The sequence below is a fragment of the Pygoscelis adeliae genome, unplaced genomic scaffold (genome assembly GCF_000699105.1).
Source record: "Pygoscelis adeliae isolate BGI_AS28 unplaced genomic scaffold, ASM69910v1 Scaffold344, whole genome shotgun sequence".
Lineage (NCBI taxonomy): Eukaryota > Metazoa > Chordata > Aves > Sphenisciformes > Spheniscidae > Pygoscelis > Pygoscelis adeliae.
Window position 1 is genome coordinate 36,776 of NW_008824599.1, and position 9,287 is coordinate 46,062.

The window sequence follows — 9,287 nt, forward strand, 5'->3', positions numbered from 1 at the left end:
TATCAATTTTGTTCCCATCCTAAATCCAAAACACAGCACTGTACCAGCTACTAGGAAGGAAATTAACTCTATCCCTGCCGAAACCAGGATACAGTGTCTCTGTGAGCATGGGTGGGTCAACAGAGAGGAGGAAATTCCTCCTCCTGTGCTGCTTCTGCCACCCAGTGCAATACTCCTGTGTGTGTCACATCTGTCCTTGACTGCAGCAGCAGGAGCAGGGAAGAGGCCAGGCAAGTGCCCTGCCTTGGGTGAGGTGCCCCGGGTTCCAATGGCAGGGAGGGTGGTGGCAGGGACACGGTATGAAAAAGAGTGGCTCCTGGGCTTGGAGTGCCCGCAAACCCTCACCCAGGCACAGGGCCTCCCCCTGCAACCCTCTGCCCGCCAGCATCCCTGGGGTGGGGTGAAGGATGGCTTCCCCTCTCCTGGGGGCTGGGGGTGTGGGCTGGCTGAGGGACCCTCCCCTTCCCACAGCACTGGGACTGTCTCCATGCCCACATTGTGCCCCAGAACACCTCCACCCAAGGGTTCTGCAGCACAGCAGGCAAGCACACTCGGTTGATAACCAAAAGCTTGCCCCCCAGCAGGGGGCTGGGCTCCAGGCAGTGCGGCCAAGGGGAGTTGTGCTGGCTGATGGTCTGGATTTGTCCCAGCTGAGCACCTGCCTGGCAGAGGGGCTGAGGGAACCAAAGCTGGACCACACTGACCGTGATCTCCTGGAGTGCGACGGTGGTTGAGGGGGCGGACTGCTCATCTCTTCTGCTCTGCGCATGTGGGCGCCAGCACCATCCTCACCAATGACCCTCCTCTTTCTGCCTCAAAAACAACTGAGAGGGAGTATTTTGGAGCAGTCTTCCATGCACTGTTTCTGCAGATAAGCATCTTCAAGCCCATTCTCAAAGCTGGCAAGCCAATAACCGTGCTTGGACGGACATGCCTGTCCTCTCCTTCCTCCTCGCACTTGTGCTCGGTGACAGCAAAAGCCAAACTTCTCCAGTGGTGCCTCCCTGGGGCGTCAACCATGGGACAGCAGGTCTGCCGGAGGCTGGGACGTGCATGTGGCTGTGGGACTTGGACCAGTCTGTGCACGTGCCTTGGCCTGATGGTTTCACTGCAGAGGGAGAGAGGGATGCCCCGGGTCACCGTCCTGGTCGAGCTCCTGGTGGGAGAGCCATGTTCACCTGCAGGAGGATCCAGAGGAGGACCTGAGGAGCTGCTTGCAACTGCATGAACAGAACGTTATCCCACTGTGCAGGGACAGGGGGCTGCAAGGGGCTGTGGCTGGGATGTACAGTGCAGGCTGGTGGGTGGCTAGGTTATGGGTTTGGGGATGGTTGAAGTGCTTGTGCTGTGAGCCCTCAGTCCAGTGCAGAGGGGACGGAGAACACAGAAGTAAAGTCTGGGTGTGATGTGCAGGAACAGCAAAGGAAGGTAAATTTGGAGAGGAAAAATGACTGCCAGTCTCTGAGTTGGGGCTGTTCTGAAGTCACGATGTCATGGCCCATAGCTGCTCCCACTAGACCCCGGGGAGTCACTGCTGACACCTCTAAGCCACCTTGGCCCTTTCAGTGGGAAGGAGCTGATGCAGAGGGCTGCTCGCTGCGGGTCTGTCCACGCTGTTTCACTCCCTGCTGATACCCAGAGAAAATCACATATAGAATCATAGAATCATAGAATCATTAAGGTTGGAAGAGACCTCCAAGATCATCGAGTCCAACCGTCAACCCCAACACCACCATGCCCACTAAACCATGTCCCTAAGCGCCTCATCTACCCGTCTTTTAAATACTTCCAGGGATGGTGACTCAACCACTTCCCTGGGCAGTCTGTTCCAATGTTTAACCACTCTTTCAGTAAAGAAATTTTTCCTCACGTCCAATCTAAACCTCCCCTGGCGCAACTTGAGGCCATTTCCTCTCGTCCTTTCACCAGTTACTTGGGAGAAGAGACCAACACCCACCTCGCTACAGCCTCCTTTCAGGGAGTTCTAGAGAGCAATGAGATCTCCCCTCAGCCTCCTTTTCTCCAGGCTAAAGAACCCCAGCTCCCTCAGCCGCTCCTCATAAGACTTGTTCTCCAGACCCCTCACCAGCCTCGTTGCCCTTCTCTGGACACGCTCCAACACCTCAACGTCCTTCTTGTAGTGAGGGGCCCAAAACTGAACACAGTATTCGAGGTGCGGCCTCACCAGTGCCGAGTACAGGGGCACGATCACTTCCCTACTCCTGCTGGCCACACTATTTCTGATACAGGCCAGGATGCCATTGGCCTTCTTGGCCACCTGGGCACACTGCCGGCTCATGTTCAGCCGGCTGTCAACCCTAATAAGCACCTTTTATCCCAAAATTCATAATGCAACTCAACACACGTCAGTCTGCTGATGCTGTTGTTTCCTCTGCCTTACACACTCTTTTCATGCAAAAGCATACTTTAATAAGTTGGGGGGGGAGGGGGTGTTCAATAATTTTGAATCACCAACCAAGATAAATCACTCATTACTTTCAAACAGAAAATCATTGAGACTATGCAGGATGTGCATTGAAAAACCTTATATTACCTATTCAGCCTTCTTCAACATTTCTACTTCAGTATGCCGAGGACCAATAGAGAAAAAGGTGCTAGTCTAGGGAGAACACAAGAGCAGGCAAGTGTGGTATCAACACCTCTGTTCTGCCTGGACAGATGTGCTGACAGGCACAAGTGGCCTTCCAGCAGCGGGGATACTACATTTGCTTGTATCCACTGGAGATAACATGCTAGCTACAAAACCTAATTGTGTGTGAGATCTAATGGCCATTATACACAACAGTCCTAATTTATGGAAGTATATTATTTACCCCATAAAAAAAAATCTGAAATCATTTGCCTGCCTTGTAGAATTAGCTACAAGGAAAGCTAATTAGCTTTGAGGAAAATTCATACAAGCCAGTGGAAAAGAATTCCATCATACACATCACAGATCAACTAGCTGAACCATTGTTTGGCTGATTGTGAGGCAGCTTTTAAGCTGCTGTAGTAGCTCTTGAACAAGAATAATGAGTGGATGTTTGCATTTTCTTCTTTTTTTTCCTTATTAAGGGATATTGGTGTATTCTTATGATGCTTGCATTCCCTTTGTGGACTGCTCCTTCTGTTAGTGCTCTAATGAAAAAACATTAGAATGAAGAGCTGCTAGCAATCAGCATATTACAGATTTCTATATCTAGTATTATAATTCAAATGTGGTATTATGAAGAAAAGGCTTAATGAAAAACATCTGTTTAGATCTTAATGTTTTGCAGTTGTGTCTAAAAATTAATTTTAAAAAATGCACATGGATAATTGATGAAAAGATAGCAGTTTAGAAATTACTTTATGTTCATATGTTGACAATCAATAGCCTATTCTTAAAAGAGTTTTAAAAGTTGCTTGAACCTCTTACAAAGTATAATGCAATAACTTTATGTGAAAGACACCCAAATTCATGTGGTCCAACTGGCTTCCATCCAGATTTCTGACTTTTCCCCAGGGAACATCAGGAACAGCTGCTTGAGCAATGAAAGCTCTTCCAACAGTCAAAATCCTCCTCTTGTGTCTGCTGTAGCACAATGCAAACAGTTGCTGCCAGCTGTAGTTGCCGGGGGGAGAAGACAGTTGCTGAAAGAAGCAGGTGCTGGTGTGAGAGTGTGATGTCAAGTCCTGCTTCAGAAAAAAATGTGGAAGGAAAACGTGCCCCGGGGAGATGGGAGCAACATCTAGATTTGCCTTTCACTGTGTGAGATTCAAGCACTTTCATCTAAATGGTTGCAGGGCTTGGACATATGAATGTTGAGTCTGAAAAGAACTTCTGATGTGTCTCTCATGACTGTATACCAGATTCCAGTTTTGCATCATGTATTGTGCCAGGCATCACAGTCTTCTTACAGAAAAGTGAACAATATTAGTGAGGGGACAAACCTAAATAAAATATTCCCTAATACTCTTTATTCCATGTTTCCAGCAGAGAGATTAAACTGAATCTATTAATAATTTTTTCATATGGCTCTCATCTGTTACATAATTTTATTGAAAATTTACAGCAAGTTTTCTATCTTAAGAGAAACTGTTATAGATCTTTGCTTAAGTTTGCATTGTAGGCAAAATAGAGGCCTTTTAACACCCATAAATTGTACAGTGTAACTGTACTAATCAGGATATAATTAATATTCACTTGCCTTGGACCCAAATATCAGTATACTAAAATAAAGTAACTAACCACAGTATCTAAGTATTTCCTAACACTGTGCTGCCATAACTGGACATAATGTATAAAAATTTTATACAAATACGTGATCAATGTGACCACCAAACAGACAAAGACAGGTGAGTGAGTACATGTAGCAGGCATTCAAGTAACCAAACTTGTCAGACAAGATAAGCAGAACATCCTCCTTACTACGCAAGAAGGGTGATCAGCAAAGTCAAAAACAAGATAAGCAGCACTGAAACACCCCTTTTGGGAGGGAGTGGGCAACAGCATAAGAACATCAGACACAGTCAAGGAAAATCAGAGAAGAAAGAAGTGATCACCTTGATCTCAGAGACTAAGAACCACCAAGGACTTCATCATCGCCCTAACTATATGGCATCAGCTCTGTAGTACTGTATGCTCAGTGCTAATATAAGTGTAATAAACCAACAATTTTCTGTGATGAATAAAGTGTAAGAATTAATCACTATCAAGAAGTGTGGTATTGATGAATTATTTTAGTAAGGTTAATCTTCTAAATACTCCTCACAGGAATCTGTATTTCCCTATCCTCTATCCACATATCACACCCTGCCACAGCCAAGACACTGCCACCAGCAGCACCCACGCATAGGATCCCCATCACACACCAGCACCCACCGCCATGTCCCCTCCTCCTCCAGGGCTGGCACGGACAGACAGTCACTCGTGCAAGCACACACACACGCTTGGGGTTCATAAGCACAAACACGCTCATGGGTCCCCTGAGCACCATCACGGCCTCTCTGCTGCCCAGGACTCCTGCCCAGACCCCGGCTCTCTGACCTACCCCACGGGTCCCCGACTTGCTGGCTGGTCCAGCTTGAAGTTTGCTGGTGATTATACCTGCATACCCCATGCATATCGAGTTTGGGGAGGATACAGACACTGGCACTGAGCCCCTCACTCACACCGGTGCCCCCCACTAGGTATTTTTTGGGACACACACTGTTCCCATTCCATGGGTAACTCCAGTTACTTGCACTGAGACCCCCCACTTGCTTCAGCACAGGCCAGGAGTGCCCACACCCTGAGTCTGACTCCAGCATCTGGCACCCAGTCCACTCATGCTGGTCCTCCCAGTAGCTGGCACTCATTGCGCGGAGCCCCTCACTCACCTCACTCATGCCAGTCCCCCCCAGTAGCTGTTTTTGGGGACACAGACTGTTCCTGCCATAGTAGCTGCAGATTAAAGACTCCCACTTGCTCCAGTAGCTGCACAGGGACCCCACTCACTCCAGTAGCTGACACCACAGCCCAGGGGCACCCACACCCCTGGTCTGACCCCAGTACCTGGCATCAGTTTTCACTCTCTGACACAGATCTCACCAGCAGCTGGCACTTAGTCCTTGCAGAACACATGCACATGGGATAGAGAGTGAGATTATGCAGAGAGATAGTTATGACAATATTTTAAGAGACAGGTGAAAAAAGATGTAATAAGAAGATATAAGAAAGGACAGACTGTGGTGATCAGGGGCAGGGCTCGTCCAAGGAGGGGACTGACTGCCCCGTTTCATGCAGAGCTGGTCCCTTTTGCAGCCCTTTCTGTCTCTCCCTCCTTTGCTCCCCCCCTCTTTCCCCAGCGCCCTTCCCCCTCCACTCCTTCACCAGTTTGCACAATCCCACTGACCCCCTCCTACATCCCTAACGCTACGGTTTGCATCCTGATCAGCATACTTCAATATGATGACTAGAAGCGATTTAGTGCTAAAATGTCCTGGATGTTTCCTTTACACCTAGTGCTCTTACCACACTTTATTTAACAATTAACTCATTTGTATTTCACACAAGTTAGAGCCACGGTTGTCTAAGTACTTGTTCCTCAAAGTAGCTAGTCCTGAAAAACCCTAACCCAAATTTCATCATACTTTGAAATAAGTTAGGACAGGTGACCTTTATTCTAAGGCATGATGCAGAAACTATCTTCTGAGCTTTGCGCTGACCTTCTTTGTCTTCAGAAAGACATACAAGCCAAAATTATTACCAGATGCAACTGAATCATTTTTATTTGTTCTCAAGCTCTGTATATCTGTCCCTTCTTTTTCTTCATAGTTCATGTTAGATAGTTATAGAAATCTAACTCAGTACCTTTTTATGACATAAAAAAAAATATATTTGATGTGTTTACATACAGTAGTCAAATTAAAAGCCTCCAAGACTTTGAGCAGATATGGCTTTATAATTAAAAAGGATTGAAAATTTGAAATGAAGTAATGTTTGTGATACCCAGGAATCAAACAAACTAAAAATATACCTGAAAATATTTTAATTTAATTTCAAAATGTTCTTTCACAGCAGTAGCTTCAGTAACTTTCACTACATCAATCCCTGCATAGCATTGAAGTTGCTTTCCATTTCTAAAATAATGGTTCATTAGCAAATGCTAGAATACAGTTTGTTCCTAATAATAAAAAAAACAAACAAACAGTAAAACATTTATAACTACTACTAAAAAAATAACACTTCAGCCTAGATTAGAATTGCTAACTTTAAGGAATGAAATATATTTTCTGAAGTAATATTCTTATTGTGTTTACTTGCTAATTTATACATTTCAGCAACAAGCATCAGGAATTCTGGTGGTTAGTATAAAAGAGAGGATTCTAGTCTAACAATGCAAGGGACTGCACAGTTTATAATTTACTCTGCAATAAAAGTAAACAGAGGAATAATAAATAAGGAGTATTAAAGTTATTACAAAAGAGTTTGAGAAGATAAAAAGGAAAGAGAGATGCCATGTTTCCTTCTTCTGTAAGAAGGGCTAAAAATGCTAGATGCACCTAACAAACTTCAATTGTCATTTCTTAGGTAAACAACTTTGAAACTCAAGGTTCAAGTGGTTTAGGCTTTGACAGACAACTTTGCTATTGTTCATGTCACTCTTCTGAATACTTAGCAGTGTTGGGGATTTTTTATTTCACTTCTTGAGGTGAATTAAACGTGTTTGTGCTTAAATGTATATAAAAAAAATAAAATAATGAGCAATGCATGAGGCGGACTCCTACCACCATAAGCGGTTCTACAAGGAGTCTGCACAGATGGGGCAGTAGCTGTTTCCTTATACGGACTGGGACCAGCGCCCACCCTGTGAGCATCAGTATGGGGCACCTCAGCCCGGCCTGGGGTCCATCCCCAGCCCAGCTCTGCTGCCCAGAGGTGGCCCCTGAGCTCGCTCGCATTCCAGATGGCTGCAAGACCAGGCTGCTTCTTATCTCATCGCCAAGGGAAACTTCACCCTGGCATCCCTGCTCCCAGCCAGTCTGATGCCTCCTGCAGCTGGACCTTCTTGCCCTCCATACCAGGTCATTCCTTGGTCGTAAATTACAGGAGCTTGTTACTTACTGAAGGGTTATGGATCCTAAGCTTGAAGGCACCTAGAAATAATGTCTCAATTCTGATCCCTGTTGTATCTAAATCCCTTCCAGCAACTAGTAAAGATCCTTAGTGTATGGCATCCTTACAGGGGTTCATTCAGGCACCTGACTCAGTCAGCTGCAGTTGTTTGTTACCCAGGAGAGTGTATACTACCTGTGCCATTACCTTTCCATACGGATATTGAACCCTCCTACCTGCCTCTAGGATTGTGTTGTGGGTGTGATCCTAATTAGTGTACTTACAGTAAAAGCCAAGCTGCTCATCAAAAAAACCCAAAACTGTTAAAACCTTTATTGGTAAAATGGGATTAATATATTTCTCTATATCACAGGGCTGTGTGATGATAAATCAAGTGAGGAATACTGAGATACGAGGTATGCAGAAACCATACAAAGAAGAGATAACTAATACACGAGTAGAAATTGGGCTGCTCAGGAATTTCACACCGTAGTCAGAAACATGACCTATGGAGCAGAACCCTATATAAAGTGGTGCACAGAACGCAGGCTTGAGAGCTAATATTTAAAAGCCCCAAAGCCACACGATCCTACGTACTTCAGACTCGATTTAAAATCGGAAGAACATGCAAAAATCTTCATGAAATATTTGAATAACATAAAGTTACAAATTACCTTTTACTCAACTACCCTTAAAGTATAGGGAGAAAAAATCCACTGATATTGGAGTGAAAAATCAGCAGTCACTACAGTCAGTAAACACCTGGAGTCATGCCAGTACAAAGCCTATGCGAGACTACAATCAGCTTCTTTTTAATCTGCTGATATGTGTGCCAAAAAATAACTCTTACACGGCTAGCTACCTACAAAATGTTTCTGCTGCATTAAGTACAAAATTAATAGTCATAGCTGTCAGCAACAAACCAAGCAATCAAGAATCAAACACACCAAGATCTAAAGATATTTGGCACACCTTACTTTGAAGTGTTATGCAAAATAAAACGCTACCCAAAATCCAGCTTTCAGAAAACAGCTTTATATTTCAGTAATTCTGTTAAAAATTTCATACCAAAAAAAGTTTGTTCATGGAGAAATCAAAGTAGCTATTTCTCTTGAAAGTGTTATTTTAATAAAGGCTGAAGTAACACTTCTTTAATCCACTGATGGAATAATATTCAAAAAAGTATATTTCACAGCACTGCAGATAATTTGCAAGATTGATGCTTTTGCTTTAGCGTACAGCCAGAACCAAGAGCATTCACAAGTGCATTTTACAACACTGTCCACCCTGTACACATCAGTATGGTACCTCAAATTCAGAATGGCATTAAAGCTCAGGTTTGTACTAAAAATGAATTTTAAAAGCCTAGCTAAGCCAGTGGATTTTGTTCTTTTGTGGTAACGAGCCCAGACATTACCAGAACGAGACCAGCTCTGGGCACACACCGTGCAGGGAAATTAACACTATTTCATGCAGAGAAGGTAAAAACCCTGACGGGCAAAAACGGGACAAAGCCGGGCCCACGCCCCGGTCCCCGTTCCCGGTACACCCCCAAAACCGGGTTTATGATCCCCTGGCGGGGGGAATACAGGAGAGCGAGTGGAGGGACTTTCCCGCTGACAGGGAGAAGACGTGGGCGGCCGGAAGAGCTCCGGAGAGCTGCCAGGCGAAAAGCTGCGGAGCCCGCAGTAGAAGAAGGGCATAAACG